Here is a 20,006-nt window from a genome sequence, read left to right as displayed (position 1 = left end):
TATATATATAAGCATTTGATGTTGGTGTCTAAGGGACTGATACTTCCAAACTTCTTAATGGTGTTGTAGCGTATTTGTAAAATTTTTTTTGAGAGGACTAGAATTATTATTAACAACCCAAAAAAGTTCTGAGCTTCAAAACTGTAGGTTGATTAAAGGCTAGATTAAAAAAAATTGAACATGGAATAATCATCTAATCCTAGCTCAGTGAAATAATCCAGCAATTCTTTACACTCTCCTTTACTTTGTTTACTGTATAACCTCAAGTCACCTTCTTAAAATAATCTTACTGGCTGACAGAGAACTGATGGATTATTTCATGAAAAATATGTAAGGTGGAAAATTTGTCTTCTCGTACCCCAAGAACATAATTTTTGCCAAAGATGTCCCATATTTAATTTCCAAGTGCATCAAAATTTTATGTAGGTGGGATATCACATCTATTGCCCATATTTATGACACTGAAATGCATGTGGTATATTAATATCTTCCAGCTGTAACATTCTGCATGACAGTTGAAGGAGACCAACTCTGTGATGCTTTTAGCCGATAAACACTCATTTCTGTATTGTTTGTGTACTACGACTCCATGTAATTAATTATGAATTCCAGTCTGAATTTTTTCTATTGTGGCATTTAATTCCTGCTCAGTCTTATTGTTTGTGGCAAATTAAAAAGAAACTGATGATGTCACAATGACTAATAGAGTCCTGGCATCCACCATAAAAATGTTCTAATCTTTTTTGTAAAATGAATAATAGTAAGGCAGTTGAAGTCCAAGTTGACACTCGTGTCTTGTAGTAGCCTGCAGCAGATTTCATACATGGGCTGCCTGTTTAATCCATGCACACATTTCTTAGCATCTTCATTCATTATAAGCTTGAGCCACTGTAATCCATTTTTTCCCACCAACGGTACACATAGCTCTTTTAATCTCAGTAACACTGCACTGAATGCTCAACGCAATGTCACAAGGATGTCTCTGCAGCATAGACTGTAGATTTTAGTAATCCATCCCTGCAAGCATTAATTTTAAATATATTTCTAATAAATGTAGAACTCGCTCTGTGACTGAAGGTCACCATACATTCAGTTAATATATAACATTCATTAAATCCTGCAGCATGTCGTCTGTCTGTGTGTAAATTTGTAAATTTGACTGAGATCTGAAAAACTGAAACACACAAAACCATTTTACTTTGTGCTCAACTTATCTAACTTGTGCATTTTTGTTGAAGCTGAGCATTAAATTCATCTGCTATACAAAGCCAGGACTTTTAAATTGGTCGCTCATAAAATGGGTATGATCTTCATATAAGTAGCAATCATACACAAACATAGCCTAAGTTAATAACACAGATGCCGCACTTTGATGTCGTTATTGAACACTTGGATGTGAATTGCAAAAAACTTTATTCTCTAGATTAATTAGCTAACTTCTGTTCATGTGAGCCATTTTGCCTCCTGTGTGCTTTGGGTTTCATGTAAGACACTGCTTCCTTGAAAGCCTTATGTAAATAATCTTGATACAGTTTGACATTATTTGTTCACCCGATGATCACAAGACCTCCAGGGCCAGAGGTAACAAAGCAGTCCTTGCATATGTTGTGCTCTTAATATAACGTTTAAAGGGCAACCACTCGTAGGAAGAAAAGTAACAATCCTTAAATTCCTCAAACTGTAGGACGGGATCTCTATAGTGAAAATTTGACATCCAACATTCTTTAAGATCACACCCGACTAAGTACAGTAACATCCGAAGAATTCATTAGCACGCAAGTTCGCTTACTATTTCCAGCCTGGAATGCAAATGATTACTGAGTGTGCTCAACAGAAGTATGAAAGTACAAGCATGCTTTGTGTGTGTTAGATTGTATTTGTCTATAACTGTCAACAAGATGAAGACTAGACTACATTTAATAAGTAATTAAAGCAGAATTTCTGGCAAGGGTTCACAGACCTCTGTTGCAGCATTTGATTACTGTAAAAGAATGAAGAATGAACTAATTTGATACTAATAAGTGGTTTATAATAAAACAAGGATTTATGAACATTATCTGCATGGTTATTGTAAGGTTGCATCTGATGTTTTTAATACCTTTAAGTTCAGTAGGCAGGTGGTGATTAAATTCAAATCTGGAGACAGTGATAAGGGTTTCTTTCTTTCTTTCTTTCTTTCTTTCTTTCTTTCTTTCTTTCTTTCTTTCTTTCTTTCTTTCTTTCTTTCTTTTCGTGGCAGGTTTTGGTCAGTTTGTATGAAATTCTGAGACTCCAGCATATTTGACAAACTGGCGATATATGCCACTCTGGAAGTGTAGATAGGATCATTAATCATGAAAAAAATAATAGTGTAGATACAATATGAAGTATGCATACAGCATGGTACAGTTCTTATCGGCTGTAAGCTATGAATTGAAATTATACAATACACTTATCATTTTATATTACAGAAACTTGTAACACTGCACCACAAATGATATTATCCACAATGATTAGAAAACGTTACATCTGGCCATCTCAATATTTGTTAGCAATGAAGTAACAGTTAACTAAAGTTTAATTAACTATTTACAGTTACTTAATTATGATTATTAAAGCATTACTAATAGCTCTGAAAACCTGTTTTTGGTTTTATTAGGTTGGTAACATTTGATACCTGAGTTGTTTAGTTGAGAGATAGTAGGATTTATTTTTCAGCAAAGAATTATTCATAAAAGAAAATGATTTTTTTTTAGTAGATTCAAAACCCCATTTACAAAAATTTTGATGAGCCAAGTATCTGTAGCGTTATAACACTGGAGTCTAACACCAGAGTTGGCAGAAAATTAACTGTGAGGGGAGTGCAAGAGTGTGAGTGTAATGAAACTCCAAACAAGATTAAATTACACTTGTTTCCATTTTCGTTCTTCTTAATTAAGTGCTTTCCATGTTTTCTGTCTCAGTGTTTGAGGCCTTTCAGAATTTTGACAGGGCTGATTATGTTGCATGAAGCAGATGCTTTGTTGCAAAGATGTCCATTGACAATTATTGCTATTCTTCATAGCTCATTTCCCATGGAGCACTGAGAGAAATTGCACACTGGCTCCATGTTATTAATAGCCCCGCTTGATATGGAAATGAGGCACTAATTTAACCAAAATGCATCTTTTTTATTCTAGTTTGATTATCAAATGAACTAAGACATTCATGAAAAAGTATTACAGTTATTAGATGTGATATTAACACTTTTCAGCCACATTCTTTCATCTTTACTTGATTAGGGAGAAAAAAATCTAACGTCCAACTTGACAAGCTGATTTTGTATAGCACTAGTTGAGCGTGTTTGCTTGTTTGTGCCTGTGCGCGTGTGCGAGCGCTTCTCAAATAGAGGAACACAATTTCATCTGATTAGCCATTCTTATACAGGGCATGGATGAAGTAGTGCAAATTGAAAGCTTAGTTTTGCCACACTTTAGCTCCAGAAACACTCAAAAGGCGGTAGCTTTGGTAGGAAAGTGGAACGATGGTTAACTAACAGATCTAAATGGTAACATTTGAAAATAAAAATAATAAAAAAGTTCTCAATTAACATTTTAAATCCTTTAGATAACATAATGTAATAAAAAATAATGTGCAGATAAGGTTTATATTCAATATGTCTTAATATAGCAAGATAAAAACATATGAAGGAGTCCCAGAAATTGATCATGAGAATTGGAACACATTTTGGCAGCGTAGTGTACTCGTTTGAAATGGAATGACAATAATGTTCAGCCTCAGCCTCAGTTTTACAATATCAGAGGAACACTGTTGGTGGCCTCAAGTTACCCAATTTTAAGTGGGATGAAAAAAAAGGAAGAAAAGAGGTAAGACTAAAAGACTAAAAACAGCAGAATTTCTCCTTAGATAGGCGGAAGCAGGTAATGGGTTAGGTCAGCTGAGAGCATTTTATACTTTTCTTCTCCTTCTCTCTCTCTTCTTTGTAAATGTTGATCCTAGCTTGCCTTGGCTGTACAGTCCATAGTATTTTAGGATCATGTAAATGTAAAGCAACCTTTTATTTAAGCATCTCAAGCAATGCAAACTATTTTAATATCCCCGAATGTGGAAAACATCATGTGAAAAAGTTTATTTAGAGTTTAGTATCTATCATTTATTTTCTAACTACTAAGCAACATAAGGAAAAGGTCATAGGCTTTCATAGGGAAATTTTTCTTTTTTTCCACTTCAGATTTGGAGCTACAGTAACCGTGACAAAATGAGGCAGTTAAATTTGAGCAGGCACCTCTGTACAGTGAGCATCTCATATTTGTAAACAACACTGCCGTCTGTCATGTCAGAAGTGAAGATGACTGGGTGCGAGAGTCGAGGGGGAAATAAGACATCGTGATTTGATGACGAGGCGTCTCATTCCTCAATCAGGGAGCTGATGATAACCTGTCGCTCTTCTGGTCTGCTACACCTGCACACTAACAGGCTGCTGGAACCGGCTTCTTTCTGACAAGCTCCTGTCTTCTTTGCCCTTTCATCTCTTCGCTCCACAAAAGAGAGTTTAGAAGCCTTTTATCTATGCTTGGGGGTACAGTTCCTTGTCTGCCAAGAGAGGAATTCAACCAATTAGGCCTGTGGTACTATGCTTATGAACCATGCATCACAGGAAGGGCTCTAAACGTTTTCAGTATTTCACTCTGCATAATTGGTAAGCCTTATTCGAGTCAATGAAAAATAGTGAAATTCAACACATCCTGTTGTGTTGTTATATGAAAATATAGATCTTGTTTCTCGAGGTTATAGTTTGTATTATCATGTCCAGTATAAGAGCTTATGCACAACTGTCTAGGAGATTATCTTTAATTCTTCTTTGCTTCTGAGCTTTTAATTTTAGTGAAAGGACCTGAATTTTTTTGGTCATCTATCATTGTTACTAAAATGCTAGCATCATGGTGGTGCAGCAATCTAGGATGCCTGCAAACCTAATACTGTACAGTCCACAGGAAACAATAACAATTATAACAATGATAACAATTAAAAGAAGGCAATTTTTTAAAATCTTGCCTTCCTGTAAAGCTTAAAATACTCCTCTTCAGGCTGGTACTTGAAATGCTACGAACTCCTTCCAACCATCTCCGCCCCACCCCTCCCCCAGCTTTCTCTCACTTGTATTCACTCCTTGTATGTTGCATTTGCAAAGCACATAGCTGTGCTCTGAAGAGATACCCAGCATGGATGCATTACTGAGAGACTGTCGGTGAGCAATTGCTGATCCTGGAGAGTGATAAAGAGAGTCGGGCTGTCTGCAAACTGAAAAAAAAAAAAAAAAACGAGGCTGGAGAGTCATGGAGCATACAGACCAGGAAGGTCACCAGCTGCCAAAGACGGGCTAGACCAGCTCCAGATTGTTCTCAGCTTTTCCTCTATTTACTGACACTAATGACATTGGGAAACTGTCATGGAGAAGCGTATCAGAAAAAACCACAAGTACGTTAAGGACAAAGAAAGGTGCAGGCGCACTAAGTTAGCTGCCTGACTTACTTAAAAAACAGAAATCGAGTAAACAAAAGATTGAATCAAAAATCTTGACACAGTGATCTTGGCCTTTACACGAAGCAGCAGATGGGAAGTGGATTGATTAGAAGATATGCAAATGTGAAAATCCGCTGGACATCCTCATTATCACTACCTTTGCATATGGTCATTTTAAGGACGCGCTTATCTCTGGAACCATGCTAATAGATTTATTTCCTTACAACCCTTGACAATCATCTCCCCTGTATTTGCATTTGTTCGGGGATGCTCATCATCTAGAAGTCACATTTAGTGAGCTTGGAGGTTTACATCAAATATTCTACAGGTGTTATTAAACTCTTATAAAGCTTTAAGACTTACTGTCGGAAGCATCCAGCATTCTTCAAAAACCCATTGTTTTCAAACGGGTTATACATTCATTAGTTTTACTCTTCAGTTTTCTCTTTTCTTGGGAATTGACAGACAATTGGACTGAAATTTGGATCTCTTTTCTTGTTCTAGCCACAAGATTTTCAGCGGTGTTTAGTCACTTATTTGTCTGCAGGCTTCCCCAATCACATTTCTAGGCAGGTGCATGGCTGCCCTCCACAAATTACGTCCAGGATAATTTCATATTGATTAATGCAGATGCGTTCCTCTTGGCTCTCATACCCTACCTGCAGTCTATTTGGTATAAATTACTGGAGCCATTTTGCTGCACAAAGCCAGCCCCCTCTAATAAGGTGCTGGCTCATGTGTAGACTGGGGCCCCCAAACTACCCTTCTGCCTGCAGAAACCAGTAAAGCTTTTAATTGCCTTCTGTGCAAATGGTCCTTATGCACTTGACAAAGTATCTGGAAAGTCAGGCACGGACTGGTAGAGGGAGCCTATGCACTTGCAGCATGTGTGAATGAGACAGAAAGTGTGGGTGAAAATAGAGGGGGTGATGCATGTTCACAGATAGTGAGATTAAGCGAGACGGCTGGATGGCGAATCCTATCCATGATAGTACAACCTTTATGAGTATGGCGGTAAAGTTACCCTTTATGAGTCCTGTCACCACTCAGCAAAATACTTGAATAGCCCTTCTTGTAGCCCACAGGATTATTTCCTTCTGTGTACATTCGCTACAGTAGAGTGGCTGATAACCCTGGGTAAAGCGATAAACAATCAAAGCGCGGCTTCAGTGGAAATGATTGCATTCTGTACCCTGCCCCAGAGATGGGGGCCATTATTAACGTGGGTCCTGTCCTGACAATGCTATTTTCTGGAAGGTAATTGCAGATTCAGATCTCTGAGAGGGCCTGACTGAGAGTAAATGCCACCTCTTTAATTATGGTCTCCTCCACGTCTCCTCTATTGAGCTGCGGAGATGTCTATCGCTCCATGGGATCCTGGGGAAAATGACTCTAATGGGAAATGACCAGTGTCTGGGAAGCCGGCTCAGATTAGAAGCGACGTTTCTAATTGATGGCTAAAGAAATCCCTGGCCGGATGACTGGGAAAAGTCACTTTGGAGCACATGTAATTGGAGTGATTGGACTTCTAACAAGAATCAGTGGATTATCTCTCCTGAGTTGATGCTTGCGCTAATGCAGACAATGTGCTTAATGAGAACTTCAAAATGTGAAAAACAACAACAACAAAAACCTCAAAAGTCAGAGGTTGGCACTGTTATGCCATATACAGTATGGAGCTGAGATGATTTCATCTAGATGTCCAAGAGAGGGGCCCAAGTATGTTCACCAAAAGTACTTTTATAGATGTATTACGAACCTAAGACCACGTATCATTAATATGTATTTTCCTCTTCTTGTATTTTTGTATTAAGTGATGTGAGTTTCTTCAGATAAAAAACATGAGGTATGTCAATTGTAAATGGCAAAGACTGTAGCATGCTCCATATATGGCTCTATCTTCACTATCAATGTCAAACCAACACAAAAGGGAGAACACATTAATATTCAAACAGTTACAATGAATTACAACTGAGTCTGCTCCCCCTAAAATCTAACATGTTCTCGGTTCATATACAACATCCTGGCATCTAATATTATGCATCTGTACTGGAGCGTGAAAGTGCAATTTTAACCATGGTTCTCACACTATTCCAGAGTTTAATGGATGTGTATTTGCTTTAATCCTAAAAAGCTCCTTTGAGACAAATATCACTTTACTACATGAGGTCTGTTTTACCAAATGCCTTAGATTGAGGTTAGCATTAAACTAAAAGAACAACAAATGTAGCCACTTTGTATTTTACTCATTTTACTTTTTTTTAAGTTTTATCATTATTTATAAATTCTTGCACCACTAAAGTTCATATATATATTTTAAGCCAATAAATAATAGTTTCTTTTAATGCTCTGTGTGAATCACGCACTATAAGAAACATAATTCCTCTTAATAATATTATGAGGACATTTGTCTAATATAACCTACGACAGATAATAATAAGAGAAGCATTATTAATTATGTGATTGGAAACTTTGAAACTGTACAGTATGAGGTCTGCTTAGGAGCAAAAGCTGAAAGCCATGCAGTAAGTAGCCAGGAGACAAGATCAAACTGCATCCATTCATTCAGGGAATACAATGTTTGCTGTCTTCGTACTATCTGTGAGTCAACAGGACAAGGACAAAGTTTCACAACATTACAAAATAATAAAAGAGTAACTTTTGCTTTTACCTCTTTAATTGAACCACAATAGACTGAGGAAATATCAGTAAACAGTGCAGTATAATTAGGTAAAGTTTAACATGAATAAAAATTCATTTCATTTCCAGTTTTCTTCTTGCGTTTATATCAGCAGTAATGCTTTGTGCTCACAGTGTCACTACACCTTTAAGACTGTCTGCGGCGAGCTGTGGATGTTCACTCTCAAATCCATCACTGCTTTCTGTCAGTGGTAACAAATTTGCTGCTCTTTTCTGAATGTCCGGTCATTAGTTGACATTGTGGCGCAGGGCAGCGGGATCTCTGACATTCTCCAACTGGTGCAAAAAAGTTGAAATGACAAAATAATAACAACATCTGTCTTGTGTCCAGTGGTATTGACATAACATTACAGGTACCAAATTGTTTGTGTTGTGAAGTGTGTCCCGGAGATACCTCAAGCTTATGACTTTTAAAGCTCCAGACGGTGACAGGGTTTTATAGGAGATGATGGCTGATCGCTGGCTGCCAGACAAATATGTAATGACATAACTGGTTTTGATTGAATTCATTAAATAAGCTGTCCTTAGCAATACTTGCTCTGGTATTTCACTGGTTTGACATAGCCACTGCAATATTGTTATGTAAAAATATTGGAGCGCAGCCTTGAACGTCAGAGCATAATATTTCCCCACTTTTCCAAAGTGGGCCCTTAGAGTTAGAGTGCTGTTAGCAGCTGTGGTGTGCTCTTTGGATTGGATTTAGGGGCAGTTTACACTCCACTAACCCCAGCCAAAACTGTTTTCTGTGACAGCATTACAATTACTGGTTTGTTGTCATCCTAAAATCCCTTTCCTTTGCAGCTTTAAAAGTGGTGCACACTAATCAGCAAAAACCTCTGTTTAACTCTCCCAGTGTATAAGCAGCGACACATGGCTATGTGAGAATACAACAATATATCTAATCATATTTACATATTATTTTCTTCCTATAATAGTAGGACTTACTACTAGAGCCAAATGTTTGTCAGGAATATTTTTATTTTAACAGACAAAACTTACACACATTTAGTTTATAAGCATTCCAACATGTGAAGGGCATAAAAAAAAAAATCCTGTCTACTGTCCACTGCAGGAGCTATCTGGTTTAAGACTGCCTGCACCTGTGCTTATGTTCCCATCACAGGAAGCACCCCTGAAGGACTTCTTTCAGGGCTGTTTCCGGGGTGAAAAGAGTACTTACTCCAGATGCTTCTGAGTTGGTTCTGAAAAACTGCTGGCTGACACTCAGTGATTGGTTTAACTTTGAGAAAATAACCACTACAAGGACCATTAAAAAAAGGAAAAAGCTAGCAATAAAAAACACATATTTTGTTAGCATCATCTGTGGTATTACAAGCCAAACTGAAAGATTACTATGTCAACCCAGCTGGCTGGCCTTGGCATACACCATATTGCAAAGCAGAATAACCAGTAAAGTGTCTGAAGGACCACAGCCACTTAACATAGAAAACAAATGCAAGCCATAGAACAGAAACGCAGGGACTCGTGCCTTCAAAATACAGTAGCAAGGTACGGACCAGAAGATAAACGATACTGTTTAAATTAACCGTCCATGCAATTCATTTTAGAGATGTCCATGGTGAGCCTGTAAACATACAGTGGGCCATACTTAGACACAGCGTTGGTTTAAAATGCATTTAACTGAAAAAGGCCTAATAATTTGGCATTAAATGTGAGCCTCCAGATTGATAAACCCAAGTGTGATGTCACTGATATTTGCACAATTTATAAAATCTGAGGTTGTAATTTCAAAAGTTAAAAAGTCACTCGTGCAAAGTTGCTGAATGTTGCAGCGATCAATGTGGACCCTGCTGCTCAGTGCACAGGGTTAGTTCATTTGCTTTTAAACTGCAGGTGAACTCTCCCTCTCATATATATATATTGAAATTATTCTCATTTCTACCTGCGCTCAAAGGTCAACATTCACATCTTATTCAATGAGTATTTACTGACCTTGTCACCTACTTTATATTGTGTGTGGACAAATGAATTAAGATTCAAGGGCCTTGGTAATGGAAAAGTGTTTTAATTTCCCCCTGACATTAAGATGTTGTGCCTCATAGGCATTTGGTGGCGCATTACTTGGCGCCTGCTCTCTGGCTCTGCCATTGCCCCCCATGTTCCACTTAAACACTTCAATCACAGCAAAAGATCAAAGGAGCTGTTAAACTAATCAAGTGGAGACACAAGAGATGAAACTCCCCCTGTATTTGGTGTTTTTCCTATTAGCACGCTCCCCGTCTCTCTCTCCCTTTGCTCCCTTTGTATAACCCTATTAACAAACACTGTAAATCTGAGGAGGAGGTTTGCTGGCTCAATTGTCTGCAACACATATAGAGCAAACAATGATCCCAGACAAATGGCTTGTGCATTCTCTATAAGCTGCATTATTGAAAAAAGAGTGCGAATCATCTTGGGAGTGTTGCTGCTCTGCAGTGCTTATAGGGGACATTACCCCATCATCCTCTGCACCAGGCACACGGTACTGTGTAATACCTTTATACACAGAATGTACTTACAGCTATTAGGGGTGACAGCTCCATTAAAGCCAAGTGTATTTATTTCTGCAACAACCAGTATTTCCATCAGATTAAAAGAAGGCAGGTACGTTCCCCTTTGTTATTAAATTCCAATGACACAAATAAAGGCATTGGCAGCGCTGATAAAAACGAAATGAGTGTTTGACAGTAATACATTTTCAGAATTTTGATCTACATCACCTCTCAGCTAGCTTCAGAAGCAGACCAGCGAAATATTTCCCTTTTTTTTTTCTAAATAATAAGCACAGAAGACGAGACCTAAGCTGAATTTGAAGCTGTGTGGTTTCACAATAAAACACTTGGAGGTTGAAGGACACTCTATAGCACTCCTTAAGAGTCCATACTCCAGCTTAATAATTCCCCTGTACAGACCCTCTGCCACTTTTCACCAGCTTTTAGAATCCATATTGGATAATAACTTGTTATCGAGCAGCTGAAAAAGAGGTTTGTTTGGGAGAAAAGGTCACGGGGTGATCTTCTGCTTATTTTCTTCCAGAAGAAAACACTCTGGGAGAGCTAACCGTCTAATTTGCTGTTAACTTAAAGAAAAATGTTTAAGAGATGTTTTTAGAAGCAAGGACAGAAAAAACAAGCAATAGAAATAAACTGTGCACCCATCGATACCATTTCTACATGAGTAATATCATTTTTATTCAGGTTCAGTAATTCTCATAAACTCCTGAGTGTTCTGCTACATTTAATAAAGCAGGAGATATGCTTTGAATATATTATTGATGCTGCAGGCCATTGCTCTCATTCACAGGAGCACATGATGACATCTTTAAACATTCGTTTTGAGAGCCTCATCAAGCCCAGACATATCATTTTTTCAACTGTGACCTATATAGTGATATCTTGCGCCAACCTTGTAAGAATTCATTTTGGTTTAATTCAGAAGTGTAATGTACTGGAAAAAAAGGGTTAATTTGACAGGTCTTTGTATTTCGATCACTAATTAACTTGTTTCATTTAGGAGCCTAAATAAAGCAAACAGTCAGTGAATATATGCTATTGCAGAAATAAATATCTGCAGAAGAAATGAAATGAAGCAATTAATGGCAAAGAACAGAAACTCATTAGTTTAATGGGAAAATAACAAAATAGAATAGTGCCGAGGGTGCTTTTATGCCATTGTCCATTTGTTTGTTTTGGCTCATGATAAATGTGCCTGCATTAATAATATGACCACATTTTTCTCTTTGTTCTTTAACTTTGTAATCACAACTCAAGCATTTGCTCATTTATTGAATGGTGTCAAGATGAGATAATTCATTTCTGAGAATTTCAGTCATCCAAATATTGCATTTATACATTTGAATGAAGGACTTTCAGGACTCTGTCTTCCATTCTGAGAAAGCGAAAACGAAGAAAAACAATTAAAAATAATAATTACGAAAAAACTATATAGAAGGGAAAGAAGTTTCAATCTGATTACAAAGGAGGGAAAGTAGCTCCTGACAAGGCACATAAACTCTTTGGAGCCCTGCTTTGAGTCTCCTTCTGCCAGTCCTTTCACAAGGAAGTTAATGATGCTGGCAAGAAGATGAATCACCTCAGACAGCACACAGAGCAGCACTGACAAGTGAGCACTGGCGAGTCTGACACCTGCAAGTACCAGAAGAAAGACTAATAGTCATGTCAGCTGCTACCTGTAGGAGTTGAGCTATGTCTCTCTGAGCTGAAAGAAACTGTCCCCATGATTGTAGGTGAAAAGCAACCTGAGGGATATGGCTCACTGGACTTTAACAAAACATTAAGTCCTGCTGGTCAATGAGAGGAAGTCCTGGATGACTTCTGCAATAGATTTCAAAGGTAGTTTGAGGAAAAGTACATTGTCATGGAAACTCCATTAGGCATTTCACTGTATATATATATATATTTTTTTTAGCTGTGCTTATTGGACCATAGCAAACAATATGGTACCAACAAAGTTAAACAGCCTCATAAATGAGACTTTGTTCACTCAGGATAACTGTCTGTCAGAGGAGACTCCATAATAACAAGGAATAGTTTCTAAATGATTGAAAGCTTGACTTAAATTAGTATGTACCTTTCACATTAGTATAAAATAAGAGACTATAGTTAACCTTCTTTTAGCCCCTCTGACTGTGGGTCACTCATTAATCTGCCTGCACAACTGTTTCACATTAAATTATTTACTGATATTAAATAGGTAGCATTTTCTAGGAAACCTTATCCCGGCACACACAAGTGCCTTTTTTATATTATCAGTCTAAGCCTTTGAGTGCATCTGTTTACGACGTTATCTCTCTCTCTCTGTCTCTCTGTCTCTCTCTCACACACACACACACACGCACACACGCACACACACACACACACACGTGCGCACGTACAATTAGCAGGTATGAAAGGTGTTTATATTTTGTCACAGCCTGCCTCGTAGACTGTGACAAGGAATGAGGAAACAATACCAGGTGGCGATTGAGAAAACTTGACGGTATGTATGAAAACACGATTAACCTACAATAACTTGCATTTATCAGCAAGTCGGTAGTGTAAAGCATGTAGGAATAGGTTGCGGTATATGTGGGAAGTGAAAGAAAAAACCCAAGGAGCGTGCCGTAGCACAGCTAGTCAGATTCTGAGACAGACCGCAGGGAAGGATGGAGCATTTATCAGTTAGCACACTGGGCCAAAATGTATCTCAACCAGCCAATTACCCTCCAGTCAGCTCCTGCAGGACAAAACACAGCATGGCCAAACAAAAACAAAGACACCTTGTGCTCAGGTAACCTAGGGGTCTTTAAAGTGTATAATTTTCTTTTTTTTTTGCAAAGGTGGTCTTTGAATGTGAAAACAAATTCTTTCATAGTGTCAACTGCCAAATATATAATAAATCTACGGTTTTTAATTGGTTGCATCATCCCTTTTGTTTCTTTGATCTTTCCTAAATGTATTTTGCATATCTATACTGGCAAATGAAAATTAACATTTTACACTAATGTTTGCGTTCACACAGCCAACAGCTGAGCAGTGTTGAAATGTCTTATTCATGCTCTGAACAAGGTCCTTGGAAACCATTTAGCTGCACCAGCTCACTTTTGCCTCTTATTTGTATTTCTGCTGCGACTTCCAAGAGTCGTTTCTTATAGTATTCTAATAACAGACTAAAGCCTGACCCAAACTGAACCAACACAAGCACGAAACAGATTGTCAGAACCACTCTGTGACAATCCTGTTTTATCTGCATTAGAGGATGTCATCACAGTTAAAATCACAGCAACGTTTTAATGAGAAATTCCTTCGTGTCATCTTTTAAAAGGGAGCCATTATCAAAAGAAGTAAAACAAATATGACAGCCTCGACATCGTCCTTTCTCCCCGGACCCTCGTAAAGTCCCCACAGGGATGGCGTGATGTACGATTCAAGGCCGGCTCTGGCCCAGGGATGCTCCACTGAACCATGCTTTGATCTATCATGTGGCCTTCCCATATTAATGATGAGGTCACAGCGTCGAGGGTCATGGCATTGCTGATAAAAGCGCAAAGCCTGCTATTTGTTATGAGCCCAACTTGACTGATCATAACTCTTTTGATGAAAGGGGACATGATTTCACACCCCCATGCTGTCACTCCCAAGAGATGCCCGTGTTCCTGATAATATAATGTCATTTGAGGATCCCAGTGAATGAGGCCTATCATAGGGAATGTAGAACTAAATGAAGTGGTTGTTATCACTCATAGGACAACGATTATGGTCTTCCGGGAATAGTTTGCAACTCCAACCCTGCAGATGCACACACGTACTTAGACATGCACTGTTGAAAGTGTGTAAGCTGTGATTTGTATGAGCTGAATTGTAGCTCTGATCAAAAAAGGCACAACAGAGTAGAACATTAAGCTTTATGGGATTTTAGCATTTCTTCTTCCCCTCGTTTCCGCTTTTTGGGGTTATTTACTTGCTTTACTTGAAACGGGTTGTAGTTTTTTAAAGTACTCAGAAGTTGTTAATACTCATAATTTTGAGTGTTTTATGTAGAAGGCCAATATCACTGTATTCTATTGTATTGCCAATTTCATGATAAACACTTAGATAAATCATTAGTAATAGGAATTCATCTTTATGGAAAAATATAGTCTGAAACAATGCATCTGAGCGTATGATGCTAAACACAGTAATGGGAGAAATGAACCTTTTCAAAGCTCTGCAAACTCTCCTTATGAAAGCTGATCAGAATAAATTAGGTTCACTTCAGCACTGAATAAATTCTTGTGAGATCAAGAAAGTCTGTGCCATATCCATCATGTAAGAGGCAAGTAAGACTGATTGCCTGTCATCTTATGCTTAATAAAAAGCAAATATTGGCTGTATGTATGAGTATTTGTGCAAATTGTGTGTTTGTGCTGCGACAAGCAGCAGTGTACCTTTACCACCATCAGGAAAAAGCTCCACGTGGTTTGCTCTGAGTCATTTAATTGACTGTTACCGTGCAAGCAGAATCACATGCCACTTGCGTTGATGATAAGATATGTTAACCAATTTTGAATTGAAACATTTGAGTACATTTTTATTATGATTTTTCCAAACACATACGAAACAAAACATGGCTGCTCCAAATTTACAGCACTCAGTATTGGCATAGCAAATCCAGACAGAACAAAGCAAACACTCACGCACACACACTTGTTTTTATATCTTAGTGACCTAATGCTGACCCTAACCTTCAAAAATAAATGCCTAACACTAACCCTTAATTGTAACCCTGACATTAAAACCACATTTTAACTCTCTAATACGCCGTCAAACTTGTGGGGATGGGTCTTTTGTCCCCATAAAGTACTGTTGGCCCCCACAAGTATAGTATTCCAATTTTTGGTCCTCACAAAGATACCAACCATGGTATACACACATGCACGCGCGCGCACAAACACAAAGCAAATTCCATTCCAATAGAATAAAAGAAACAAAATAGTCGAAAGCATCATATTTTGCTTTTTGTAGTCTTAATCTGGAGGTTAGCTGTTCCATGCATTAAATATATTTAAATATGCTCGATAGTGAGAGGTTCTTTGCAAAGCCAGTTCCTTTTTTTTAACCTTCTTACATGCCACCTTAACCTCCTAGGACCTGCTGTCTACATATGTGGACATCACATTTTGGGTTATTTAGACCAAATTACTCAATTTTGCTCTACAAGGGCCTGATATCCACTTATGAGGACATTATACTGCCACTGTTCTATCAAAATTTTAAATGAATATCCTCATATGCGGCTCTTATTTTTCTTAAAAACAAAAATAAGGTAAAAACAAAAATCTGGTAATTCTTAGTTTTTACATTCATCGCGCACCAATATGCCCAAATATCAAAGAGAAATTAAAAATGCATGCTGTGGAAGAGTTCAGGTCTCAAGGAGGTTAAATATGTTTAATAAAGTAACCACCAACTTTCATCAAAATAAGTATGCTAAGCGGCTGGCATTCTAGTGATCAGCTAAAATGTCTGCTCTAAAACTAAAAACCTATCTGTGTACGTGGTTAATGTGCGACTCGGTGAATGACTGCCTGTCAGAGATCAGACTCGCTTTGAATCCATTTCCTAAAGGTTCACACAATTTCTGTATAGCAGGCATGAAGCAGAGGGTGTAAATTAGAAGGGCGTAAAGGGAGTACCCCATAACTAACGCTATTCAGACATGGAATGCACCATCGCTGGCTGGCTTCATGAAAAAGACATAGCTAAAACGGTGACGAAGAGGGCTGAAATATGCAGCACTCTTTGCCATGTAGCTGAGATTTGTCTTCAAGTCACATATAATGCATGAGGCCAGTTTTCCGGCTGCAACATGATGGACAAGCGAGTGCGCCGTTCAGGGTGTATTGAATTGCCTATTAAACATAATAAAATTCTACATCAGTTCATTGTAGTCTTGTGATGCCTGCCTATAAGTGCTTCTGCATGCAGTCCAGACACTATGCTGAGAAAGTGATTAATAAATGTTACTGGGGTGTCCTAGTAAGAACGCTATTACAACTTTTATGGAAAAGTGACCAAGGGTTGTTCAGACTTGAAGCGAACATGTTCAGATGCCCTCAGATTAATGGAAAGGAGTTCATGTCTAAATAGGGAAACAATCAAAGTCAGCAGTGGGGGACCAACTCCAGCTGAAAGCTTGCGACCTGGTCACAGGGCACAGTGATGGGAGAAATAAACATTTTCTTTTCTATGGGTGTGGATCATGAAAACATGACACAGAAGGAAGTCCTGTGGGAAGCTTGCATGCTCAAACAGCTAAATGCTGTGCCGCCATGCTTGGGGAGACTACATCACAGTTTGAATTGTGGGAAAATGACAAGTGATCTCGGTGTTTTAAAGTGAAAAAACACTTTCACAGAGGCAGTGAAGTAAGTGACAACTAAATGATGTTGTGCTTGGTTATAAACATGCTGGACTTTTCCCTCCTCTTCCTGTTTTGATGCTGATATTTGAAGGCTGATGTCTGCTAATGAAAGGACAAACCTTTAATGACTCGCTGTGAATGTCAGCAGGGACAATGAATTAAGCCGTGTCACTGCACCATGACCTGTTCGTACTTGTCATCAAACAGGCTTATTACAGTTTGTACACATCACTCATGTTAGTATATGCGGCTCTTATTGTTGTGTCTTGAATGAGATCATGACCATGTAGTTTTTCCATGTCTCTCAATGTTTTCTAGCTAGATTAGATTATGCAAGCCTCCTCAAGGGCATACAGTGTGTCTCATGTGGTTGCCTGAGACAATTTTAAAAGGTGCATCGCTGAATGAATTCAGCTACCAAACAAAATGTTTTTCCACCTTAATACCCGCTGCGAGTATGAACCTTTAATGTTTAATAAACTGTGTTCATTTGGATGGGTATTAAACTTAGTCACGAGCATCATACCAATCACAGAAAGTTGTTTCTTGAGCCATTCTCTATATTACCTTTCTTGCAGCACAATCTTTCAGATTTCCCATAAACTGCAGCCTGTTCTCTCCCCCTCAGGGACATATTGGGGTTCATTGAATGAATCTCAAACATCAGAGCAATCACTGTCTTGGTTGAGTGGCATTTCTCTCTCCACTCTCTGTCTAGCAGCCTTGTTCCGCTTCATTTGAGCCCACATCCGGCCAGAGAATGATCGTGGCAGCCAGAGGAGTCTTCCCAGCCGTTTTGTGGGCGTCTGGACGTCCTGGGCTCCTCTGTATTCATTAGCAGGCTAGTCACAGTGGTGCGATGGAGCGTATCCTCTCAGTGGCTCACAGGGACTGTCAGCAGAGTGACGGAGACAGATCGCAGGTGGAGAAGCGAGGAGACCTGCCATAGATTAACTCGTCTGCCAGCAGGGGGACTCCATGGTACCATTTGTTTTCAGCTCAACAGATAATTTTTCTAATTAACCTTTAAGTGGATTGCTCAGTGTTGTATTCAGCATGAAAAAAGACCGCTGAGTACCTGTCAACTGTTCTTATATTCTTTGGTATTAGGAAAATAAGAAATGCTTTTTCAATTTCTGATGATTTTCCAAGCTGTGTGTCACGACCGATACATGCACACACATACACACTGATTAGCAAATGTATTACCCAGTGAAAGGTTTATGCCACAGATGCTATAAATTAATATGTGTGCAAGGTCTTTAATCAAAATGATGCTTTTAATAATCAAATCCATACGAAAAAGCAGAAAATCTGTCTATCTATATTGTATTACTGAGGCAGTAGCACTGAATGAAACTGAATACATTATAAACTTTCACACTGAGTCTAGTCACCTATCACATGCAATTTTGTAAGACAGCACGCCTGTGATTAGCGGAGAGTTCAGTTCTGTTGTTTTTCTTGCCTGTGGAGAAAGGGCGGGTACTGTGTGTGGACTTAAGACATGAAACTATGGAGAGTTAACTACAGTTGAATAATGTATTGTTCCCATTTTGACTATACCACAATACACTCAAATCTGTGTACTCTTCCCAAAGAAATCTTGAGAAAAAAAGGGGATTGTGTTGTCGTACTTTTGACAAGTACAATTTGCTTTCTGCACTTTCTGTGAACTGGAAGAGAAAACAGATTCCATTCTCATGCCCATCAGTATCAGAGTATCAATATTCTTCATGTATGTAGTTTAGTTTGTTCAGTACTTTTGTGGCCAAAAGTAGAAGGTCACAATGTCAAAATGTATATATATCACATATATTTCACCTCTGTAATATTCTGGATATTTATAAATGAGCTATTTGTTTATGTAAGAGCAATTTCTTATTGGCTTCTTATTTTGCAAACTTTTTGTAATATATTGTATTATTTAATTTAGTTCAGTTTGTTACTGTTATTGTCTCGGAACAACTGTAACCACATAATTTCCTGACGGATTAATAAAGTATTCTGATTCCTTTGTGTCAAGCATTCAAACTTGTGACACAGGTACATATTAGACCTTTGAAGGTTATCTAATTTGACATATCATGATGTTACAATGCTGCCTAGCAACAAGCGAGCATTGCGCTAGAGTGACCCTCTTTAAGCATTTATTCCCTCACTGTAACATCTAGTTGCGGTAACATTCACAAAATTTTACTCAGACATTATACACTCCCTGGTTGCCTGGCAACCACCTAGCAATGGGCTAAAATGACCTGTCATTTGAAAAAAAAAAAAATCCTGTCATTTTAATTTCAAGGCAGATTTGTAGCCACAAAAGCTGAATTATACATTATAGGTTCACCCTGTTGCCTAGCGACAGCTTAACAATGGGCTAAATTGACCCATTTTTTATTTTTATTTTTTGCATTTGTGTACCTATAACATCATAGAAAAGCACTGCATCATTTTAATTACATGATCAACGGCAACTGTATTGGTTTACTTAAATATCCAACTATTGGTTTACAGGTGTAAGGCTAATGTTCATATCATCCACAGACTGATCAGACTAACAAAAGATGGTGTTTATTTTCTGAAATCATCCGAATACAGTGTACCACTAAAGTTTGACTTAACTCTTAGAGTATAACCTGGAAATTCAATTTTAAACTTGAAGTTAACAGTCAAATGTTGTCCCCAGGCCAAGAGATTTCCTCCTTTGCAAATAAATCCAAAATGGGCATCCTAAGATTATTCCCTTCCAGCCTCAAGACACTGTAGCTTCAACCAAAATCCACAACCTGGACCGCCTGAGGTCACAATATTAATAGGTTAAATTCCTATTTCTCACTCATGTTTATTTCTTCTGTGATATAAAAAAAATTACTTATTTGTGTTGTCGTTTTTTCAATGCTACA

This window comes from Pundamilia nyererei, unplaced genomic scaffold (assembly GCF_000239375.1).
Source record: "Pundamilia nyererei isolate P.nyererei 1_Seehausen unplaced genomic scaffold, PunNye1.0 scaffold00163, whole genome shotgun sequence".
NCBI classification, from domain to species: domain Eukaryota; kingdom Metazoa; phylum Chordata; class Actinopteri; order Cichliformes; family Cichlidae; genus Pundamilia; species Pundamilia nyererei.
Note: the sequence above shows the minus strand (reverse complement) of the source record.